The sequence below is a fragment of the Pipistrellus hanaki genome, assembly GCF_964339955.1.
Source record: "Pipistrellus hanaki genome assembly, chromosome: 7".
Classification (NCBI taxonomy): domain Eukaryota; kingdom Metazoa; phylum Chordata; class Mammalia; order Chiroptera; family Vespertilionidae; genus Pipistrellus; species Pipistrellus hanaki.
In genome coordinates, this window is record NC_140509.1 from 56,239,064 (window position 1) to 56,263,401 (window position 24,338).

The following is a 24,338-nucleotide window of genomic DNA, read 5'->3' on the forward strand; positions in this document are numbered from 1 at the left end:
GAAAAAAGAAAAATTAACTAGAATAGGGTGTAGCAAAAAAAAGTCTTCATGGAAGTGAATCTGTACCAGACTTTAAAGGATGGGTAGGAATTTAGTAGGCACAGAGAGGAAAGGAAGACTAGAAAAGGTAAAGCAGGAAAAAAATGGAGAACAATATAGGAAAGGTATAGGTGTTAGAAAAAGTTTAGCATGTATTCAGGAAAATACAGAGCTCACGCTAAAGAGAAAAATGGGAAAAGGAAAGCCGAGAAAAGAAGACTGGAGAGAGTCTGAGGAAGTCCCTAACCGCTATGCAAGAAGTTAATTTCTAGCAGTGGGGATTCAATGATTTTGTGCCATAGAAACACATATAATCTAGGTTTTTACTATCAGATGAATCCATGTACGAGTTAAGTTTAACTGTGCTATCCTACAGACATCAATCCACCAACTCTCTTGTGAGATTTAGAATCAGAATAAATGCTGTGGATTCTTTTTTAAAAGAATATGTTTTTACTGACTTTAGAGAGGAAGGGGAAGGGAAAGATAGATACATCAATGATGGGAATCATTGATTGGTTGTCTCCAACACGCCCCCTATTGGGGATTGAACCCACAACCAGGCATGTACCGGGGAGTTGAACCTCAACTTCCTGGTTTACGAGTCAATGCTCAACCATTGAACCACACTGGTCGGGCTAAATGTTGAGGCTTCTTAAATGCTAAAGTTTAAAGTAGATCCAGCTGCTCACCAGTCAACATGATTATAGGTAAGTAGGGTAACCTTATAACTTGTCATCAAATTAAGATTTTTGAGAATACAGGGGGGCACCATTAATTATTATGTAAATTAGGATCATGTAAGGCACATTGGGATGGTTAACTTAGTTATAAAATCTCTCTAAATCACAGGGACTCTTTTTCTTTGCTTTCTTAGGTTCTCTTCAATAGAAATCTGCTACTGCTCCATTGAATCTAGCATTTGATACTAAGATTAGCAGCTATGACATTTTAAAGAGATAGGCACATATTAAAAGTAACAGATCTATTCTTGTTATAGTAGCAGAGACTTAAAAGTTGAATAACTTCATGCAAATCTTTGCCTTAACTAATAATAACCATGAACCCAGAGGAGCTATATACTAACTTCACAAGTACTTTTAGACTCAGGTGGTATTTCCTGAGCTTCTGTGTTCTTTGTATTTTAAAAACAAGTAATTTTCAAGTATACCTACCAACTCAAAGTTTATTACCTTTTGTTTTCACATACTGCAAGGGGAAAAAAAATCTGTTTTTATTGCTAAAACTACAAAAAACATTTGATTATTTGCAAAAGATTGTTATGTGGGTGGTTGCAACACTTGGCCTTTAGCCTCTTGCCAAAAACCATACCACATGTGTTCTGAATTACCAGCAAACCCAGATGCCCTCATGTGAGATATTTCAAATCCAACCAGAATTAATTGGGAATGAAAACAATCCTACAGTCTTAATGAATGAAACCAAGAACTTTTAAAATGTCAGAACTTTAGGAAAGTAATCCAACCTCTTTCTACATTATTAATTTTGGTCAAAGTCTAAGACCTGATTAAAGAAGGTCTTGATTGCAAAAAGAAGTCAAACTTTATATATAAAATCACCTAATGCCAGGGGTTGGCAAACTTTTTCTGTAATAGGACAAATATTACATTTTTAGGCTTTTGTAGGGCTATAGTGTCTTTGCTGCAACTACTCCAATCCTGTTGAAGTATGAAAACAGCCTTAGATAATCTATATATATAAAAGGCTAACATGCTAAGTGTCCCTCCTACCATCCGACTGGGTGCTATGATGCGCACTGACCACCAGGGAGCAGACACTCAATACAGGAACTATAGAGCTGCAGTGACTTGGCAGTGGTGGTTCTCAGGTGAGGCACCCCAAAACCAGAGAAGAGGGAGCCTCCTCGTGGGGCCACATGATTCTACTTTTGGCGGTGGGTATGTTGTTGCTGGGGCACTGTAGGTCCCAAATCTGGTTTACTGCACACTTGCATTTGTGTTCCATACCCTGTACAACAGCAACTTTGCAGAGTGCCCTCTCATACTCCGGGACACCTCGGAGAGCTGGTTTCGGCTCTATCCCTGCAGGCCTAGGCCGAAGGACCCCACCTGCCAGAGGGACCCTACTCACTCCACAGATGCCAGGGAAGGACCGGGGGAGGTTGGCTCCAGGGCATGTCTGGCCCATCTCGCCCAGTCCTGCCCCGCTGGCCACCTTCTAATTAATTTCCTTTCAAGGTGCACAAATCCATGCACCAGGCCACTAGTACGTAAATAAATGGGAGAGGCTGTGATCCAATAAAACTTGAGTTACAAAAAGAGGTGGTAGAGCTGGATTTGGCTCTCAAGGCTGTGGTTTACCAAATCCTTTTCTAGAATATAAGCTCTTTTGTATCACTAGTGCTTCGGACAGTGTCTGGTATACAATATATGCTCTGCAAATGTTTTACAGATGAATCATAGTATTTAATAATCAAAAAGCAAAATAAGCTACATTGGTCTAAACACTGTGTTTACTGAATATTATCAGAGACCTTAACTTCAAACTCAGAATGTATAGGTTGTATTTCCTACGTAAAAAACTTAAGTTGTTTTAAATTAAAATTTTACTTTAATTATATCATTAATCATGGTCATGTCACTATTGAACTTTGCTTACCCAAGATAAAGATTAATTTTCTGACTCCTTGGGGCCATTCACATAAATAGGTAATCCGATGACATAGTATAAGGACTGGAGCTGAAAGGTCTTGCAGAGTTAATGCTTTGGCAAGTGGAAAGTGAGAGCCAAAGGCAAATGGAAAGAACCCTGCGGAGGATACTGGTGTGCAGGAAAAAGAATGGACAAGAAGCCAGAACTGTTTGTACCATGTGATAAAGATCTGAGAAATTTTCTCTGCATTATAATAATAAATTGGCTTTTTATTAGAGCTTCTTTGAAAGGGCTTCGGTTCTTTGCAACTAAATGATTCCTGACTAGAAAATGGATTATGAAACATTTTGGAGAGGAGTTAATACTTGAGCTGAATCATTAAAAAGTTAATAGACAGAGCTTCCATTTTAGATGGAATAATAGGAAACAGACTTACCCTCCTGCCTGACACAACTAAACAAACAACAAAACATCAGAGAGATGTATGAAACAATTGTTTTCAGATATTGGACAATGACTGAATATGAGAGTAATCCCCAAGAGAAGGAAAACGAAACGAGCCTCCCTGCAACAGCGCTCTTTCCAGGGAGCAGAGGGAGAAGAAACCCAAGCAGAACCAGCACTCTCCCTGAGTTGAGGAAATTGAAAGGTCAAATGTGCTAGAATTTGTAGAGTACCAGAGAGGAGAGAGTTGCAGAGTGGAATAAATCTGTAGAGGATCCCCCTTTCAAGTCCTTATTGAGTAATATAAGCACATGCTTGTGAAGAAACTACCAGAAACAAGAAGAGAACCAATTAGAAGTTAACAGAGGGAACATTCACAGGGGCTTAGATAGTAGCGGGAATAATTTGTGTTTCATTCAGGAAAAAAAAAAATCTCACACTTCACAAGACATCAGGTAGAATAATCATAAGGTAATTGCCTCAACAGTAGAGCAAAATCAGCCTTAGATTAAGTTTGCTCTGATCCCGCTTAACCAAGCATAAAAATAAGCATTCAAAATGCCAAACTATTCCCAGAATAAAACTCAGGAATATTTCTGGAAACAATGGAAAAAGAAATGTATTTCAAAGTCCAAAATCTGCATGTAAGGGTTTTTCATTTGGTTAAATTATATACAAAGAAATAACTTTTTTCATCAATGAATATTTACCAAAGCCAAGCCTACAATATATCAAAGAACTTATACAATAAAAGAACACTATGCATTTTCACTGTTCTCGCTGTGTGTGTGTACACATGTGTGTGTAGGATCAAGGCTCCAATTGCATTTAACTAATTTAGAGTCTTCCTTTTTATCAGAGGAAAAACAATTTCCTGTTCTAGTTCTAGAACTGCAAAAGTAGAGTCATAGTTGTCAACAGAAGCTTGACCCTCGTATGCTGGGGCTATAGTGGGAATTTAACACTAAACAAGAAACCACCCATCACTAGGTTTACTTGGATTTTTAAAAAGAATCTGTACATACTGGAGTTTTCTGCCAAAAAAGCAAATGCTTCATGCATTTGGCTCCTGTCCTTCCATGTGGCTGTTCTCCAGTATCAACCTGGAGATGTTCCATTTCAAAATCTGCCAGCTACTGAAACATGGGTCAAAAAAACACACACAAAAAAACCACAACTTTTCTTCTATGTGAAAAAGTACAATGTATCATGACAAGGAATCTTACTAGATAAAGCTGAGAGCACATAAAAGTGTTTATAATAAACCAGTACCCACCAATTTTTAAAAAGATACAAATACTTATTCCACCACAAGCTTCAAATTTCAAGTGTAAGGTTTTTTAATGGTAAAACCTTTAGACACTTGAACAGACATATCCAAAATATTTTTATTTAGTGAATCTGACATACCTCAATTGATGTGAAAAAAATTAGAAGCATATCTTGCTTTTTTTTTGAGATGACATTCCTTTTTATTCATTTACCATGTAATTAAAAAACTAGCTAAATTTCATTTATCACTTATAGTAATTTAAGGCATCTGTATATTAGGTGTAGAGTTAATAATGGCAGATTTTGTAATCAAAGAAAACACAATAATTTCAAGAGAAACATCAAAGGTGCTTTATTCAAAGTAATGTCCATCACTAGCTACACATTTCCCCCATCTTTCAGGAAATGTGAATACCATCCCAATAGAACTTTTCTTATTTTGAGGCAAACCATTCAGAGACCCAATTTTTCACTTCTTCCTATGTTTTGAAGTGCTGCTCAGAAAGTGCATGTGCCATCGATCAGAACAGGTGGTAATCTGAAGGAGCAAGGTCTGGTGAATACAGCGGGTGGGTTAATACTTCCCAGGCAAGATCTTTTAACGTGTCTTTAACTGGTTTTGAAGTGTGTGATGGTGAGTCATCATGAAGCAAAATTACTTCGCTGTGTCTTTTGGGACATTCTGATCATTTCACGATCAAAGCATGGTTCAAATTGATTGTTGTTGGTAGCGATCAGTATTAACGGTTTCACTTGGTTTTAGAAGCTCATATACACCCCTTCCTGATCCCATCAAATGCAGAGCATTGTCTTCTTTCTGAAGCAGTTTGGCCTTGCAGTCGATGATGCTGGTTGACCTGGACCAACCCATGATTTTGTGCATTTGGCATTCTCAAAATAAATCCACTTTTCATCGCCAGTCACAATTCGATACAAAAAAGACTTTCTTTCATTGCCGTTGAAACATTTTACTGATGACTTTTTGGTTTTCCATTTGTCTTTCGTTCAGTTGATGTGACACCCATTTTCCTTCCTTTAAAATCTTTCCCATTGCTTGTAAATGATTGGAAATTGTTTGTTGAGCAACATTTAATCTTTCTGCAAGTTGTTTTTGAGTTTGGCATGCATCGTCATACAATAATGCTTCTAATTGTTGGTCTTCAAACTTTTTTGGTTGACCTGGACATTCTTTGTCTTTCAAATGGAAATAATCACTTTTAAAGCATTTAAACCAGCATTCACAAGTATCTTGAGATGGAGCATGTTAACCATAAGCTTCCCAAAGTAAATAACTTTTTCTTCAAAATAATTAAAACTTCCTGCAAATGCTCGTTTTTTGGCACAAAATTCAACATTTTTAAGCGTAAAAATATCTATGATGTTAACACCTTCAGCAAATTTGACATATGAAGTTTTGAAACTTGCTGTCAATACAAAATAGCACACATATCAAATCACATATATATCAACATATATGTAACTCCATCTATTGAAAAAAATCCACATTAACTGGTACACCTAGTATACTCAAAAAATTTTCCACACTTTGATATTTTCAAATTCTGTGTCTTACTTATACCAATTGGTTTATTAATTTTTCATGTTCTAAAATTTTCTTTCTTTTTTTTTTTAAACATATTTTATTGGTTTTGTACAGAGAGGAAGGGAGAGAGATAGAGAGCTAGAAACATCGATGAGAGAGAGTCATTGACCAACTGCCTCTTGCACACCCCCTACTGGGGATATGCCCGCAACCAAGGTACATGCCCTTGACAGGAATCGAACCCGGGTCCCTTCAGTCCCCAAGCCGACGCTCTATCCATTGAGCCAAACTGGTTTCGGCTCATGTTCTAAAATTTTCTATATGTAAAAATATTTCTCATATAAAAGGAACACTGTTTACACTTCTAAATCATTTTCTCAGTTAATAGACTACAAAAAAAAAATAAAGCCTGTTGATTTCTTACTTATATTGTACCTCGTGTCTATTTAATTCTATAGAGTCCTATGAGATTAAAATAAACATATATGGGTCTAGCTATTTGATAATACATAATATTATATTTATTCTAAATTAAATATTTATTGTTATAACACACATAATTCAGAATGAGAATCTAATGACTTTCAAGTGATTAACATATAGAAAGATAAAAAATAAGCACTTTGACATATAATATTAAAAATCATAGCTTACTTGGTTCGTAAGTCATTAGAATTATAATATTACTAGAGTCCGAGTGGATGAATTCGTGCACAGGTGGGGTCCCAATGGCCTAGCCTCAATCAGGAAAGATCAGGGCTGGGCCTCTCAGGAGGAGGAGATGACAGGAGGTTGGCCGGCTGGCCCGCCCCAATCGGGGCCCAATCAGGGCCACGCAGGCTGGGGAAAGGGGCAGCGGGCAATTGGCAGGTGGGCCCCGTCCCAAATTGGGGTTGGGGGGGTTAATTGGATGGGGCCAGCCATGGGGAGGGACTGTGGGCAGTGGGTCGGCCAGCCCCACCCCTGAATTGGGTAGAGGGTGTCAAAGGGGTCCAGTGGCCTGGGAGATAGGCCATGGATGATTGGCTAGCCCTGTCCCTGATTGGGGTTGGGGGATGATATGCAGTGGGTCCAGGTGGGGGGAGGGGCTGCGGGAGATTGGCCAGCTGGTCCTGCCCCTTACTGGGGTGGCAGGTTGCAATCAGGGGCAGGCTGGCCATGGGGAGGGGCTGTGGGACGGGCTTATCTGGGATAGGGCTGGCCAGGGGGAAAAAAGGGGGTGTTTGGCCTTCTGGCCCGCTCTTGATCAGGGTGGGAGAGTTTAATTAGGGGCAGGGTGATAGGGAAGAGGGGCCATTAGGTTGGCTGGCCAGCCCCACCCCGTGATTGGGCCAGTTCACTGGCCACAGTGGACATCATAGCAACCAGTCGTTATGGCTATTACAGTAGCTTTTGGTACTCAGGCTGATGTTCAATCACCTGAGCCACTGGCTAGGGTGAGACAATATTTTATGGTCTAAAATACATGTACTTGAAATTACAGAAAGAGAGAGAAAACAGGTCAAGAGAAATACATGAAAAAATATGGCTGAGAATTTTCCACATTAAATAGAAGATATCAAACCAAAGAACCAAGATGTCCAGAGATCATCAAAGGAAAACAGACACATCATATTTAAAGGTAAAGTATCCAAAGACAATGTATCCAAAGACAATGACACACCATATCCAAAGACAGAGAAAAATCTTAATGACAGCCAAAAAAAACCACTTTATGTACAGAAAATCAAAGATAAGAATTGCAGTAAAAGTAAACAAGACATTGATATAATTACATCTTTTAAGTGCTGAAAGATAAAAGACAATCCACAATTCTATACTCAACAAAAATTTTTCATAAAAATAAAAAATAAAGTCTTTCAGAAACTCAAATATGAGTTAATTCATTACCACCAGACTTTCCTACAATAAATGTTCTCTAGACGGACAGAATATGATACCAGACAGAAAATTGTATCCACACAAAGAATCAACACTGAAAATGACATAAATGAAAGTAAATATGTGTAACTTTATTTTTTATTGATAATTGCTTTAAAAGATGTGTCTAAAACAAAAATAGTAGCAATTTATTTCTGTGTTGATAGCACAAATAAAAGTAAAATAAATGGCAACAAAAGCACAAGAGAGGAGCAGAAGAATTGGAGTACACAGTTGTAAAGTACTTAAAGCTATGTGCTATTATATGATGAAAGACTGTGATTAGTTACAAACATACATGATAAACTCTAGGTTTGCCACTAAAATAATTTTAAAAAAGAGGTATAAATAAGTAAGCAAATAGTGGAAATGGGATAAAAAATAATACCCAAGTAATCCAAAAGAGGACAAAAGAGCAAAGAATAGAAAACAGCTTAACACAATGATAGATGCTGGAAGCTGCCCATGGCCTTCACTAGCAGAGAGGGTGGGCAAGGAACCCGGAAGGCTTGTTAACCTTGAAGGCTCTGAAAGGTCAGAGCTAAGCACCCGCGGTCTAGTTGAGACACAATGGTAGCTAAAGCAACTTCCACCTTTTAGTTTTATGTAAATCCTTGCTGATTGGTTATTATTGGAATTTCCTGCCTAAGGGCTATGGGTGTATCCCAAAACCTGAATAAAAGGGATAGCAAGGCCGGAGCAAAGCAGAGTCCTTCCCCTTGAGTTGGGCTCCCGCCTGGCCACCAATATTCCCAAATTTATACTTTCTTGTCTAGTCTCTTTCATTTGTGTGCAGCCTCCTCCAGAACCAGAACTGGAACCTGAACCTGAACCTGAACCCTGAACTCTGAATCATGCGGGATGGGGGAGGAGGAGCGCCAACCCACAGATAGATTTTAGTCCAACCATATTACTAATTACATTAAATGTAAACAATCTAAACAAAACAATTAAAAGACAGAGATTGTCAGACTAGATAAATAAGCCAAACTAAATTATTCTGTCTACAACAAAAACATTTTAAATTGGTTGAAAGTAAAAGTATGAAAAGATATGTTGGGAGACAATTCTCCATGGGTCTCTTTTAGGTAGATGTCTGTGAATCTGCTTCTCAGTACTTGGCCAGCAACCATCTCTCCAATTACTCCTTATTAACAGTCAATAAAGTAGAGATCCAGGAATCTCATGTCTATTGCCAGCATCTATTAAATTTTTGGCAGGTTAACTTGCTAGTTTGTAAGAAGGTAAAAATCTCCTACCCTTCATAACTCTTTACACAATACACCATGTTATCAAAAGAAAGCTGAAGTGGCTTTATATAAATATTAATAACACACAAAGACTTTAGAACAAGGATAATACCAGGGTGCACAGGCCATTTCTTCATGACACAATTATCCTAAATAGATATGGACCTAACAAAATTTCAAAATACATGAAGCAAAAAATGGCAGAACTTAAGAGAGACATAGATAAACCCACAAGTTGGAGACTTCAACACTCCTCTATCAATATTTGATAGAACAAATAGATGATAAAAATATGGAAAAATTCAACCTTACTAATGAGAAAAATTATACAAACTCACAATGAGATACCATTTACACCTACAAGAATTAATTTAAGACTTAAGAAGTCTGACAATTCTAAATGCTGACATGAAATATCAGAAGCCCTCTGCTATAAACCAATTTGAAAAATAATTTGGCATTACTTAAAAAAGTAGATGTGCACAATCAGCAATTGTCCCTAATCAGCACTTACACCCATAGTATAACCATGATAAGTTTGTATACATATCAGTAGCAGACATGTACAACAGTTTTCATAATAGCTGTTTGTAATTGGTGATAAAAAACAAGAAACAACACAAATGTCCATAATAGAATGAATAAATAAAGTTGTGATATAGTCATATAATGCAATACTATAGAGCAGTGAAAATAAATGAATTACAGCGTTTTATTCAACATGGAAGACTTCCAAAAACATAACGTTGGGGGGGGGGGGGGTGGAGAGGAGGGGGAGATTTTCAGAAGAACAAATACACGTAAATAGTTCCAAAAAATAAAAATAAAGCTAAACATTATATTGTTTAGGGAAATATACCTATGAGATAAAACTAAAGAAAAGCAAGTAAATGATTTAGGAACCAAAATAGATAGGAGAGGAAGAGGCAGTTAGGGATTTCAAAGATATTTGTAATGTTCTATTTCTCATCCTAAGTAGTAGACAAATGTTCTTTATATTATTCCTTAATCTATACATATTCTAGATATTCTCATATTTATTATATATTCATAATTTAAAATTCTTAAGAATAATAATGCAGATTCACTCAGCAAATATTACAAACAAAATAACAAAATGAAAAAGAAAATCATGATATAAAAGTATAATGCCTGTTGTTAGGCTTAATTAGACACTGAGACTCACCCAAACAGGCTACATTAGATATTGGTTATACCTAGCAGGATATAAAACATGAAACATGCCAGCAAGGCAGTATCAGGTAATTATTCTTTAGCAGGAGTCCTCAGAGTAATTCAAGGGATATTTGCTTTGGCACTCCTGGGTGTGCAGGTCAAGAGTAAGAACATGCCATCACATGGACTGATGTAGTAGCTACCCTACCTTAGAGGTAACAAATAGCCATCAATAGATCCAGTCCCATAGATACAGCTTCTTGAGACTTATAATAGGACTTGCTCAACTATAAAAGTTATCACACTCAGGAAAACCCAAAGCTGTAATATCCCACCAGTATTTACAGTTCATATGTAATTTATTAATCATGAATCATTTTTACCAAAAGCAATGGTGCTAGGTTACACAATTGACAGCCTATCTTTATCAGGTTTCCAGGTGAATAAAGCTAGGAAGGCCAAAACTGACCAGAGGAAAGAAAAGCTATTATTAACTACACTTAAAACAAAAAGGGAGATTCAATTTAAAATGGCACTAAGCTAGTCATCTATTAATATAGTTTTCATTGACTCTAAGAAGTCAATGATTAAAAGACACTATTAATTTTTGCACTAAGAAATAAATGCTGCTAGGTTATAAGATACACCCCAATTACTGAGTTATAAAAAATGGGAGGGAAATGTACTTCTCAGAATCAATGAAATACATAATAACCCATGTCCCAATTTTTCATTAAAATATTTAAGTATACAGCCCTACCTTGCACAAAGAATCTGCTCCAAAATAAACCAGATGCCTACTAAAAACTTTCTTAGATGTGTAAGGTTATATTCTCACTCAATAACTCTCTTCACCTATTCTAAAAACACAACTTCCAATTTCAACATAACTGATGGGGCATAGCTCTCTCCATCCTGGATGTTAAAATAGTTTCCACCACTGATGAAATGCTCAAAAGTCCTAAGGACCTTTACAACCTCTAGACTTTTATGTAATATTCTGGTGAAACAAATACACACCACACTGTTTCAGGTTATCTAAGAATAAGTTCCCTTCTACAAAATAGAGGCTGGAGACAATGCAGTGAGAACAGGGGGAAAACTCTTAAACTTCAATCTAGTAGAGGTGCACTGGATGAATGTTTTCATCTAAGTGGGCTGTGCACAATTATTAGCTTCATATATCTTGGAGGGCAATTATATCAGACTATGAGTGATAAATGAAGATGATTATATGGACTTTCCATACTCTGTCTACTGGCAAAACACCAGAACTGAATAAATAGCTTCTTGTTATAGATGGTTAAGGATGGTACCTACACAAACATTCCGAAGCACAGATAAAATATCTTCTTAAAATGCCAAAGAAAATGATCTGTAATAATTTACATTGAGAAATGGAATACAGAAAGTATCTGCTGTGTGTTCTCAAGATACATGATAAAAAGTTTCCGTGAAACATTTTTTCATAAGGAAGATAATCAGCTAAAAAGATCAGGAATAAATAAAAATACAATTGACATATGCAGATTAAGATATAAATGGAACTCAAGAGATAAGAAAAAAAGAATATAATATAAACAACAATAGCAAAACCCACATTGGATGAGAAATAGAATACTGCCAAAAAACATATCAGTAATGTAGAATATGAAAACAAAAATGTTCACCAAGAATGCAAAAGGACAAAGTTAAAAATCAGAAGGAAAAGAGGTGTAAAAAAGAAATGTGGCTCTGTTATGGTGCTTCAGGATGAAGCTGAACATCTCTTTCCCAGGCACGCGCTGGCAGAAACTCACTGAAGTGGATGATGAGTGCAAACCCTGTACTTTTTATGAGAAGTATATAGTCACAGAAGTTGCTGAAAAGCTCTGGGTAAAGAATGAAAGGGTTAATGTGGTTTGGCTCAGAGGGGGGAGTGACAAACAAGGTTTTCCCATGAAGCAGGGTATTTGAGACCCATGGCTGTGTCTCATTGCTACTGTGTAAGGAGCATGCCTGTTATAAGAAAAGGAGGGCTGGACAGAGAAAGCACAAATCTGTTCAGGGTTGCACTGTGAATGCCAATTTCAGTGATCCCAGCTTGGTCATTGCAAAAAAAAAAAGGAGTGGGGAGAGAGGAGATATTCCTGGTCTCACTGATACTACTACTGTAACTTGTCACCTGGGGCCCAAAAAAACTAGCAGAATCCGCAAATTTCTCTATAGAAGCTGACTGCTAGTACATTGTGAGAATGCCCCTAAACAAAGGAGGTAATAAACACTGGACCAAACACCCAAAATTCAGCCTCTTGTTACTCATTACAAACATCTGAATATTGCTTTAAAGAAACAACCTACTAAAAAAATAAGGAAGAGGTCACGGAATATTCCAAACTTTTAGCTAAGACAACAAAGGAGGCCAAAGGAAAACACTAGGAACAAACTGCCAAGAGACACAAGCATAACCAATGGAATAGAAGCAATAACCAAAGGTACAACAGAAGAATAATACCCAAATAAAAAGCACCAGCATTTCTATATCAAAAGGATTTTCTCCTCTCAGTCAAAATTAAAAGACACCAGAATAATGTTTAGAGAATTTTAAAGGAAAAGCCTGGGATACAAGAATATTCTGTATTGAGCCATGTTGCCATTAACACGTGAATGCAACAAAAAGTCATTTTCAGCTATTCAAGAATTCAGAAAAGTAATCCACATGAGCATCTCCTGAAAAATAGTACTTGATAACATATGAGGCAATAGAACTAAATCAAAATTGGCATACTAGCTCATAATGCAAATTTTTTTCAATAGATGGGAGTTACACATATGTTGAGATATATATATATATATATATATATATATATATGATTTGATATGTATGCTATTTTGTTGTGTTAACAACAAGCTTCAAAACTTTTTATGTCAAATTTGCTGAAGACGTTAACATCATAGATATTTTTACGCTTAAAAATGTTGAATTTCGTGCCAAAAAAAAAAGAGCATTTGCAGGAAGTTTTAATTCATTATTTTGAAGAAAAGTGCTGCTTAAAGTTATTGTATACTTCAGGAAGCTTATGGTGAACATGCTCCATCTCAAGATACTTGTGAATGCTGGTTTAAGTGCTTTAAAAGTGATGATTTAGATGTGAAAAATTAAAAACTATGCAAAGTATGGCAGAAACTGGCTTTCAACCATTCCTTACTAAAAATCACTTAAGGATTCCTGTTTTTGTTTTATTTTCTATGCTGCTGGGCAAAATTATGTATGAAGGGTCTGCCAACTCTGAAGACTTAGAAAACAAATTAAGTGGCTCAAAACATGCTAATCTATCTAGCCTCCCAGTGTTCTGATCTCCTTTAATATAGAAGTCAAAGGACGAACTCAAAGTATTTCATGTCAGATGCTGCTCAGTTCACATATGCCTTTGCTATCCTCTCTCCCTAGCTTCCTACAATCTTATTTAAAATGTAGGATATTGCTGAAACCGATTTGGCTCAGTGGTAGAGCGTTGGTCTGTGGACTGAAGGGTCCCGGGTTCGATTCCGGTCCAGGGCATGTACATTGGTTGCGGGCACATCCCCGGTAGGGGGTGTGCAAGAGGCAGCTGGTCGATGTTTCTAGCTCTCTATCTCTCTCCCTTCCTCTCTGTAAAAATATCAATAAAATATATTAAAAATAAATAAATAAATAAATAAATAAAATGTAGGATATTATTTAGGTAGTAGTTAACATTAGTGCTTTCTCAAAAACCTTACAGTCTCTTTCTCTTTCTTTCTTCTATGGGGCCCACTGGTCTAATCTACCCTGCCGCTCCCACTCATCCCAGCCCCACTGTGCCTGCTGCAGGCTTGCTCTCAATCAGTCCCAATCCAGAGAGGCCCAGCAGCAGTGCTTGCCAGCCATGAACCCAGTGTCTGGTGCCCTTCCAAGGGGAGTGGCCTGCGGGATCGGGCTGAAACTGGCTCTCCAACATCCCCCGAGGGATCACGAATTGTGAGATGGCACAGGCCAGGCTGAGGGACCCCACAGGTGCACAATTGGGCTGGGGAGGGACCGTGGGAGGGCGCCATCTCACTCAGTTCTAATCGGCCAGACCTACTGGACAGAGTATCTGCCCCCCTGGTGGTCAGTGCACATCATAGCAACTGGTTGACCAGTTGACTATATGCCTCCAGGTGGTCAGTGCATGTCACAGTGAATGGTTGAGCAGCCTTAACAGAACATTGGCATATTACGCTTTGATTGGTTGTTCGGTTATTCCGTCATTTTGTTTATCTGCATATCACCCTTTTATTATATAGGATATCTAGGATAGATTAGAGCACTGTATATGTTATAAAACTCAAAGCAACATTAACAATTTATTCTGTATGATGAAGTATTTTCATCTATGCTATACAGTTTAATCATCTAAAAAACTCTTCAAAGGATGATCCTACTTCTTGGATTATCTGTCAAAAAGAGTGACCCTGGAGGGTGTAGCTCAGTTGGTGGAGGCTGTCCTGCATAGAAAGATTACCATTTCATCCCTGGTCAGGGTACATGAGGAACTATGGGCTCAATCCTAGGTAGGGGGCGTGTAGGAGGCAGACGATTAATTTTTTGCTCTCTCTCTCAAAATCAAAATTTTAAAAAAAAGTCTTTTTTTTTTTTTTTTTTTAAGGATTGGTCTCCCGATAGAACCAAACCCAGAAGAAAAAACAAAAAAACAAAAAGTAAATCAAAGATAGGATCCTTTTGAAACTGTTCATTTGAAGTCAGGGTTTTAAAAGATTAGTTCTATAAATATGATGTGATAAAATCAGGATTTTTTTTCTTCCATGCCTAATATTTAAAATTAACTTCAACTAAATGTGATCTAAAAGCCTAATTTAAGATATAAAAGTTCTTTATAAAATGAAAAAAAAAGTATTTACCATAAGAACAAACAAAATGGGAAAGATATTTGCAACTCAATATAGAGAGAAACCAATTTTTCTATTTTCTAATATCTGAAGAGCCTCATGGAATTAAAAAGCAAGACCAAATGGTAGCAGGTAAATGGGTGAAAGATGAACAAGTAGTACATTGAAAAGGAAATACAAATGGCTTTCAAGCGTATGGAAAGACAGCCACTCTCATGCATAATAAAAGAAATGCACATTAAAACTTTACTGAGATCCATATTTTTATCTATTAATTGGCAAAGATCAAAGCATTTGAGAACATAATTTTGGTGAAGACACGAAAAAAGTTTCATATTGCTGGTGGGAGTATAGATTGAAACAATCTTGTATTAGTTTTTTCTCACTTGATGAAATCCTTGTAAGACATTTTAAAAAATGCAGTACAAGAGATACTGAACCTACTATGGGCTGTTGGTCATTAAAAAAAACAAAACACAAACCTGTTACAACTGTCTGCTTTTATAGAATTGTTTATATAATAAAACAGGTAGGCAAATTTATGTTTTGCTCCATCTGTTGCTCACCTTGAATATCTTACTGTGTGCACTTACTGGGTGCTCAGTAGATACTTGTTGAGTGAATGGGACCAGTAATGATGCTAAGGGATGATGAAAATGAAATAAACAAGAACAACAAATAAACTAAGTTTACCTAAATTGTTGAATAAATTGCTTACAGGGCACTGTCACAATGGAAATGTTTCCTGAAAAATGAGTCAGCCAGAAATAGTAGTATAGTCGATTGTTGCAGTAATAGCCCCATAATGAGTCAGTCACACACTCTTACAAAACCTCTCCCACACTGACTCTGGGCTTGGCCATGCGATTTGCTTTGAACCATGGTACAACAAAAAACTATATGGGTCTTGCCTTCACTTTCTACTCCTGTAAACCCTAGTACTGCCTCCTGATGAAGGGGAGCCTGCTAGAGATACATGGTCCAACAACTCCCCAGCCAACAGGCAGCACCGATATCCAGCTTCCAACTGACCTACCAGTTAATTGCACCACATAAGCCAGCCCAACCAGAAGCAGAAACAGAGCTTAACTGAGCCCAGCCCAGATTCATGGGCTAAAAAATGGCTACTAACTTTCGCCACTGAGTTTTGGAGAGATTGTACTAATGCAAAAACATACAAGTTGGGAGGGGGGAAAGGATTGGTGGTCAAGGAAAAGTTTTGCTTTTATCTGTTTCAGTTTATAAAATTGCACAATGAGAATATATTCATATACTACTGGTCTAATTAAACTAAACTTATAAAATATTTTATATCACATTGATATAAATGTCCTACCATCACCTTATAAAGACACATACATAAAACAAAATAATTCAGTCCAAATGGGAGCATGAATTTGAGGAGACATTAACGTTACTCAGAAGGAAAAAAAAATGGGTCAGTACAGAATACCAGGGTATATTAACATACAAAAAAGTAGTAAGAAAAGATGCATGGTCAGTCATGTCTCAATAATGACTATTATCAAATTCTAGAAGTATTGCTTCTCCACTTCTGTTTAGGCAGGTAATGACCATTTAATACATGTTTCCTCATTTTAATCCTTACCTGCTATGAAATAAACATATGCTGGATAACTTCAGGCAATAGTTAATTGACCTATTCATGCCTCATTTCCTCAATTGTAAAATAGGGATAACAGTACCTATTTTATAGAGTTGTTGCAAAGAGATTAAGTAACTTAAAACAGGGCATACTGGAAGGGCTCAATAAATGGTTTATCACCTATTTGTAAAATGATGTAAAATTACAGTCTTTTGACTAACCTGACTTCTTTTTTAAAATCATTAAGCATCATCAACCAAGGAGTGATCATCAAAATTAATTCAAAAGTCTTTCTATTGACTTCATGAAAAAAAGAAAAAAGAAAAACAATGTTATTAAAAAATAAATAAATAAAAAAAATAAAACCTGAATATATATGTAGAAAAAATATGATGAAGAGAATTAAAACTCCAGGCAATAAAGAATTCACTCCATGCAATAAAGAATTTTAAAACCACAATCCAGGTTTTAAAAACCACAGGCTTCCAATTTTTTTGTGTGTTACCATTTCACAAAAGACAAAAGCAAAAAGACAGTGACAAATCCTATTTACTATGACCACTGACACACATACTTTCAATACATTCTACCATCATGTAAAAAAAAAAGGAGGCATTATTCATGGCTTTGAAAAATAAGTTTTTTTCACAAGATATTACACTTAACCTAATCTGCAGCACTGGAAAACTGTAGTTACCCCTTGATCAATGGCTTAACCTTGCCCTTCTTCAAAGCAATATCAGGCCTGGACACGTGTGTGTGTGTGTGTGTGTGTGTGTGTGTGTGTGTGTAAAATCAACAGTTAAATTAAAAAAATGAAAGCCTGGGTGGGGTACTTATAAAAAAACCCAATTTTTTAAAAAGTGTTTCAACAGGTAATTACCTGGCCTGTAGACATGTGAGTCAGTGACCAACTGTAAAAAGCCTTACACCACAATGTGCAGGTATTTTAGTTTATCCTATTGTGAAGGATGAATACATGCTACAAAAATTCCATTTTTCATTTCAATTCAAGTCAAACTTTTCTTTTAAGTGAAGTAAAATATATATATTTTTTAATTTCATTGTATTTATTAGGGTGACATTGGTTAATAACATGTTATAGGTTTCAAGTGTACAATTCTATATCCTAAGTATACTGTGCTGTGTGTTCAAAAGTAAAATATTTTAAAGAGTGCTTACTATACACAGAAGTAATGCAGCCAATTCTGGCTTTAGAAGGGTAAAGTGACACTTATGTTACTATATATATAAGGTGTCCCCAAAAAAGAATACACACACTTTGAATAATTATAAAGGCAGTATTTATTAAAATACATTTCATTTTCAAAATTGAACCATCAGCTGTCAAAGTGTGTATACACATTTTTTTTTTTTTTTTGCTGGTAATTGCATTTAATCATAATAATCCAAAGAGGTAGCGATAATCAACTAACTTTACAGAGGTGGAAATTAAGATTCACAGAAATAAAATAACTTTTTCCCTCAGCATTAGATAGCAGGGTGGAGAGTACCAGGGGGTGCCAGGAGGCACTTCCGGGTAGTGCCATGTGCCTTATTCCTACAGACAAACACAACACCCGACGTAGTAAGTCCTTTGTCAGCAATATGAAAGGGGGCTAGGACTATGGGAAACTAAAAAGAAAATCTTTTAGGAATGGGCTAAGGAGTCACGGAAGGCTTCAAAGAGGTTGACATTTGAGTTGTCACTTTAAGGATAAGTAGGATTTATCAATTTCAATGCCAAGGCTCTCCCCCCCTTATCCCCAATATATTAACCAAAATAAATTACTTACTTGAAATTGAGAAAAACAATTTTGAGAGAAATCTTCCTCAGATATATTACTCCATAGTTTTAAAACAAATAATATGATGACAGTTTAATTTTTAGGTTGCTTTTATGTGGCTTGTCTTGGTTTTTATTCTGAAATGAAATTTAGATTAGTCATTTTCTTGTTCTGAGAAACTAGGAGTATGCCAACATGTTTTAACTTCACATTTTTTCACATATCAACATGTATTCTTACAAAGTCTTCCATTTCATCTTCTCAAACAAAATCTAATTTAATATATAAATTACTTTGAAGTGTAAATATATATACAAAATAAGGTAGTTCATTTAATTCTTGTTATACTTCCTTGGTAAAGGTAATAAATGGAAGAAAAATAGGAAACTCTTGTTATATTGTTATATATTACACAAACATTTTTGAGGTAACACACTTTCTTCTTTTTTTTTAATCGTTTATATAGTAAATGCTCTTTCAACCCAAAGGAAATGAAAAACTGTCCCCAAAGAAATTGACCTCAAATTCTTAGTATTTCCCACAACTATCATCTAAAAAGAAAATAGAATTGGAAAAAATAAATCCCTAAATTTCCCGATGACAATTACGACTCCTTTTTCTCAAAATTTACTTTGCTAGGCATATATTCAATTTCTGCTGCAGAAAACAGTCCAGTTTGCCAGTACTAATTAAAGAATAAAATATTTTTCATTAAAAAATGAAATATTTAAAAATCTATTGAGAACTGGAAGAAACACAGATCTGGAAAACTTAAAAGGAATGACCCTCCAAAAACTGAAAAATACCACCAATACACAAAAAGGTCAAACAGACTGTCATAAGAGGATTTTACTTGTAATTTATTTTTGTCTCAATAATGCATTCATTTTATGTTTGGACAGTGGATTTTTTTTCCTTTCTTTTAAAACCCAAGACACCTAGTACTCTTGCCTTACTTGTATCCTACCTTAGAAACTACAAATTAACACAATTTACCCAAAGTTACTCCTAGAATGTTCTCTATTAATATCACTGTGGTGTTAAAATGGCAAGCAGGTACCAAAGTGACAATATACCACACTGTATCCCATATTTTACCTAGGGCTAATGGCAACATTCTTTGAATCCTATTTAATCCCAACCAACCTACTTAACTCCAAATCATTCTCCACTCATATTTTAATACAATCACAAGCAAAACGAGAGAAAGTTTAATATTAGCAAAGGAACTTGAAAGGTTTCCTGATAGGAATGCCCTTTCTCTTTGGAAAAAATTATACATACAATTCTAGCATCAATTTTTATGTATCTTTCCTAAGTTCCTCTTGCTATAATCTAACCTTTATTATTATTTTTAAAGACAATAGCTACAATTATCATAAAAAATCATACTATAGCCTATTCTGTAGGGAGATTTTTAAGCACTATTGGGCATAGTAGGCCCTTAAAGATTTCTAAACTGTGTATATGCAGCTTCTTTAAAGTTCTGTATATTCACCTTTCAGCTATCAATGTCTTCCTCCAATTAACTCTCAGGTTTGATAGGCCAGTGTGAGACAGTGAAAGCTGAGAGTTAAAATCCTCAATTTTCAGACCCAACCTCACATCAACCAACTGTATAGGATACTGGACAAATCCCTGTGCTTACCTACCTCACTTTCAGGAATTTTTGGTATAAAATAACAGTATTTAACCAGAAAAGTATTTCCCAACCTTTTCCACATTGAAAATAATATTTGTTGAGCACACTGACCAACAGGAGGGCATGTGGAGGAATCGACACAGTGCTTGGTGAAAAGAAAAAAAGCCTCACATTTTTAATATAATTGCAGAAGAAAAAGTTTAAATGAAGTTTGTAATAATATGAACTAATTTAAAATCCAACCTTTTCCACATCAGGAACAACATTTCAAAAAAACAATGATGCTTCATTTTTGCAGAACACAGATGCACTATTAGACAGTTGTCCTGCAGCAAGCTAAATGGCAAATCAGACACCCATAGCTAGAAGAATCCAATTCAGGCAAAAACAGAGTCAGGCCAAGAGCTGGTCCCCCCTGGATAACATCCTGCCACACTGTCTTCTCATCTCAGTGGGCTGCACCTTGCACTGGGTGACATGCTACAAACTGGTAGCAGCTCCAGGATCCCTTCTCCATGAGAAGTAGCTATGCACTGTGTGGTTGGCTAGATTCCCCAAAATAAAGCATCTCCTTTAATGCACTTAAAATATCAAAAGGAGCAGAAACTGCTAGTTGCTTATCATGCTATCTGCTTACAAGAACCTCACAGCCTTTCTTCAGATCCTACTCTGCTAGAGCCACCCTCCAAGTAAGCCACATAACATCAATTGTAAGCTCTGAATTAGAAGACCTCCAGCAAAACCTAAAATTAAACAGTATTGCAGTAATCATTTAACAACTGTTACAACTACGTGTAAACAGTTGTAAATGATCTTATTTTTGTTCTTTCATACCAATTCCAGCAAGCACAACATAATTTAAAAGTTAACTTTTCAATAGGTATTACATGCGCATGGTAAAAATTATTCAAAAATTACCAAACAGTATACTAAAAGAATTTAATCTCCTACCTTTGTCCTCTAGGCCACCAGTCCCCCTCACTATTACCAAACTCTTATGTATCCTTTCAAAAATACATTATTTTATATTTATTATATATATTGATATTTACATGTAAATATGGTTTTAAAAACCACTCAAATGGCATGATACTATACATTAAGTCCTGAATCTTGTTTCCCCCCCCCTTAATATATCTTAGATGTGACATCATAGCAGTACACATAGTATTGCCTCATTATTTTTAAGAAATACTGCCTAGTATTTTACTGAATAGACATACCATAATTTACTTACCCATTCCCCTACTGATTTATGTTTAGGCTGTTTCCAATCCTTTGCAATGACAAATAATACTGCCACAAATATTCTTACATGTTCATTTGCCACATATACAATCTTTTATAAGATAAAATTGTTTAATAAAATTACCAATGCAGAAATATATGTGCATTTTTAATTTTGAAAATGATTTCCAAATTGCTTTCCATAGAAAATGAGCACTTCATATTCCCACCAGCAATTTATGAAATGTCCATTTCCCATTCCTCTGACACTCCCCAGGTTACACTATGTGACCAATCTTTCTTAATTTGATAGGTAGTAAAAGGTATGATACAGGTTTCATTTACATCTTTATTATAAATAAAACTGCATATCTTTTTATATGAATTCTCTCTGCTTCTTTTTTCCTATTGGATTATTTTCTAGGAGCCCTTTATATATTAAGAGGAAATTAGTTCTTTGTGAAAAATGTACAAATAAGATTTACTAGTCTGTTTCTCTTTTAACTTTGATTTTTTTTTCTCTATACAGAACTTTATTTCTATATTGTGAAATTCAGCAATATGGCTTCGGTTCTACTTCATTCTTTGAAAGGCTTTCACTGTTCCTAGATTATATTAAAAATAATTATCCTACATTTTTTGCTTGTTTTCATATTTAAATCTTTTGATTCATCTAGAAGCCAACTCCCCCACACCCCTAGATGACTAGCTATCTCAACACTGTTTACTAAGTAATTCTTCTTATCATACACTAAGTTCATAAATATATATATATATTTTTTTTTTTTTTTTTTTTTCTGGTGTCTGCTCTGTTTCATTGCTGGCATGTGCCAAAACCACATTACTTTTCAAAACATTTAAAAATCAGTTTACATATAAATGAGTATGATAAAACCAGAAATTACTGGTCTGCTTTAATATAAGAATCATTTTGCAGTTCCTATGTTGAATTTTTATAATCAAGTTAGACACTATAATCATGCAATTATGCATTTTGGTTGATACTTATTTTGGTGCTCAGTGTGAACCTCAATTTTTTTTTTACTACATAAATAGGAACCATATCTAAAATATCAGTTCTTCCTTAATTTTGTACATGTTCAATTTTTTACTAAATTGTAAAATCAACACATGTTCTCTGTAAACAATCTGAAAAATACAAAACACACCTCCCAGAGATAAACAAAATTTACATTTTGGTGTATTTTTTCTGCATATTTAATAAATGACTATTTTGTAAACAGATTTATCTGCATAATATATTGACAGCGCTTTCCCATATTTATTGTATATTCTTCTAAAACATTATTTTAATGACAAATTTTATTATATGAATATGCCCAATTTGTGTAACCATTTCTCAATTGTTGGACACTTGGAGTTGTTTTCTGTGATGACTATCATCTATTGACTAATTCCTGCAACTAATGCTTGTTTCAAGCATGTAGAAAGCTTTGACTATATAATGGCGAGCAAAAATGAACACAAAACCAGCATATAGGGAAGTTAGCGGGGGAGGGGAGAAAGACATTAATCTCCAACATATTATAAAATTACAACTATCGCAAGTATTATGAAGGAGAGTTTACGGAGTTTTGAGAGTCTTGATAGGGAAGGCTTCCCTGAGGAAAGATAAATCAAAGTAAAGGTGAAGGAAAAGAAAAAACATTCTAGGCAGAGGGAACAGCAGGTACAAAGGCCTCATTGTGGGAGGGAGCATGGCAAGAATAAGGGACTGAAATAAGGACAATAAGGCTGAAACGCAAAGAGCAAGGTAAGAGGAACATGGCTCAAGTCATGACTGAATAGAAAGGTAGGGGCCAGATTATGCAAGACCTTATAAGACATGTAGATGCCACCACACAAGATAGGTAGCTTTGTCCTTATCCTAAAGGCAATGGAAAGCTTCTGAAGCCTATCAAGTGGTAGGTGATATAATCAGGTTTGTATTTTGAAAAGATCCCTCTCATTACAATGTAGAAAATAGATTAGAAGGAAACAAAATAGACTGGGGTAGGCCAAGATTAGGAGGCTATTGTTGCAAATGCATCCCCAAAAAGCTAGTTTAGGCTAGGTTGGTAATGAATAATGAAAAGTAGATGGATTCAAAAGATAATCAGACTTTGCCCAAAGATTTACATTCATAGATTAAAATCCCTAGAACTGAAATTATTGGGTCAAAAAATAGCATTTCAAGGATTCTGACATGCATTGCCAAGCTGCCCTGCCAAGAGCAATTTTAATTTCACTTATAAATTACCTTGTATCTGTTCCTCTATCAGAATTTTAAAATTCTTTTAAAATTCCTTTAAAATGACTTAATCCATACTTCCTTCATGAAGCCTTCCCTGACTCCCTTTCTGCCACCAGAACATGTCACTAATCATGTCCTTCTCTGAGGCCTGGCTCTTGTACACATGTCTATTATATTCTAAGCTATGTTTGAGTTATGTCTACATATCTATCATCTCTACCACATTGTAAGCTTCTGGAGGGTAAAAGTTGTTCAAAACAACTGCACCAAAAAAAATAGCTCAATATTACACAGCAGGTTCTCATTAAGTGTTCACTGAATGAATGGGATTGCATATTACCAGATTCTACTGTGTCCACAGACTTAAGAGGCTCCTGATTAAGCCTTTGATTTACTGATTGTTACTTTAAATCAAATATAATACAGAAAGCTAATAAAATTTTCTTCTCAGGACTTCAAATACCTACTAAATAAAGTGACTAATTTTGTTTGTGGCAAATCACTAAATCTCAGTAGTACTCATCTTTCTAGTAATTTTATCAAATAGGTGTTATATAACCTTAAAATATTTTTAAATGGGTTAGCAAAAAGAGGCTATGAACAAACAAGACTGTATTAGAGAAATTATTTATAATTTGAGTTGATAAATGCCAT

The 24,338-nt window shown here is 35.6% G+C and overlaps 1 protein-coding gene and 1 pseudogene across 3 annotated transcripts in view; one reads left to right on the forward strand and one right to left on the reverse strand.

Moving 5' to 3' along the window:
* REV3L (REV3 like, DNA directed polymerase zeta catalytic subunit) overlaps positions 1 to 24,338 on the reverse strand; it is a 135,497-nt gene that overhangs the window by 106,991 nt on the left and 4,168 nt on the right. Inside the window, exon 2 of one of the 2 annotated variants that reach the window (XM_084889868.1) lies at positions 18,571 to 18,698. The exons of the other annotated variant lie outside the window; for it this stretch is intronic. The gene's annotated coding sequence lies outside the window, so the exon portion shown is untranslated. The remainder of the gene's footprint in view (positions 1 to 18,570; positions 18,699 to 24,338) is intronic. 2 annotated transcript variants of the gene reach the window in all.
* Positions 12,031 to 12,780, forward strand: LOC311625707 (small ribosomal subunit protein eS6-like; annotated as a pseudogene). Its single transcript has one exon. The product of its transcript is annotated as a small ribosomal subunit protein eS6-like (transcript).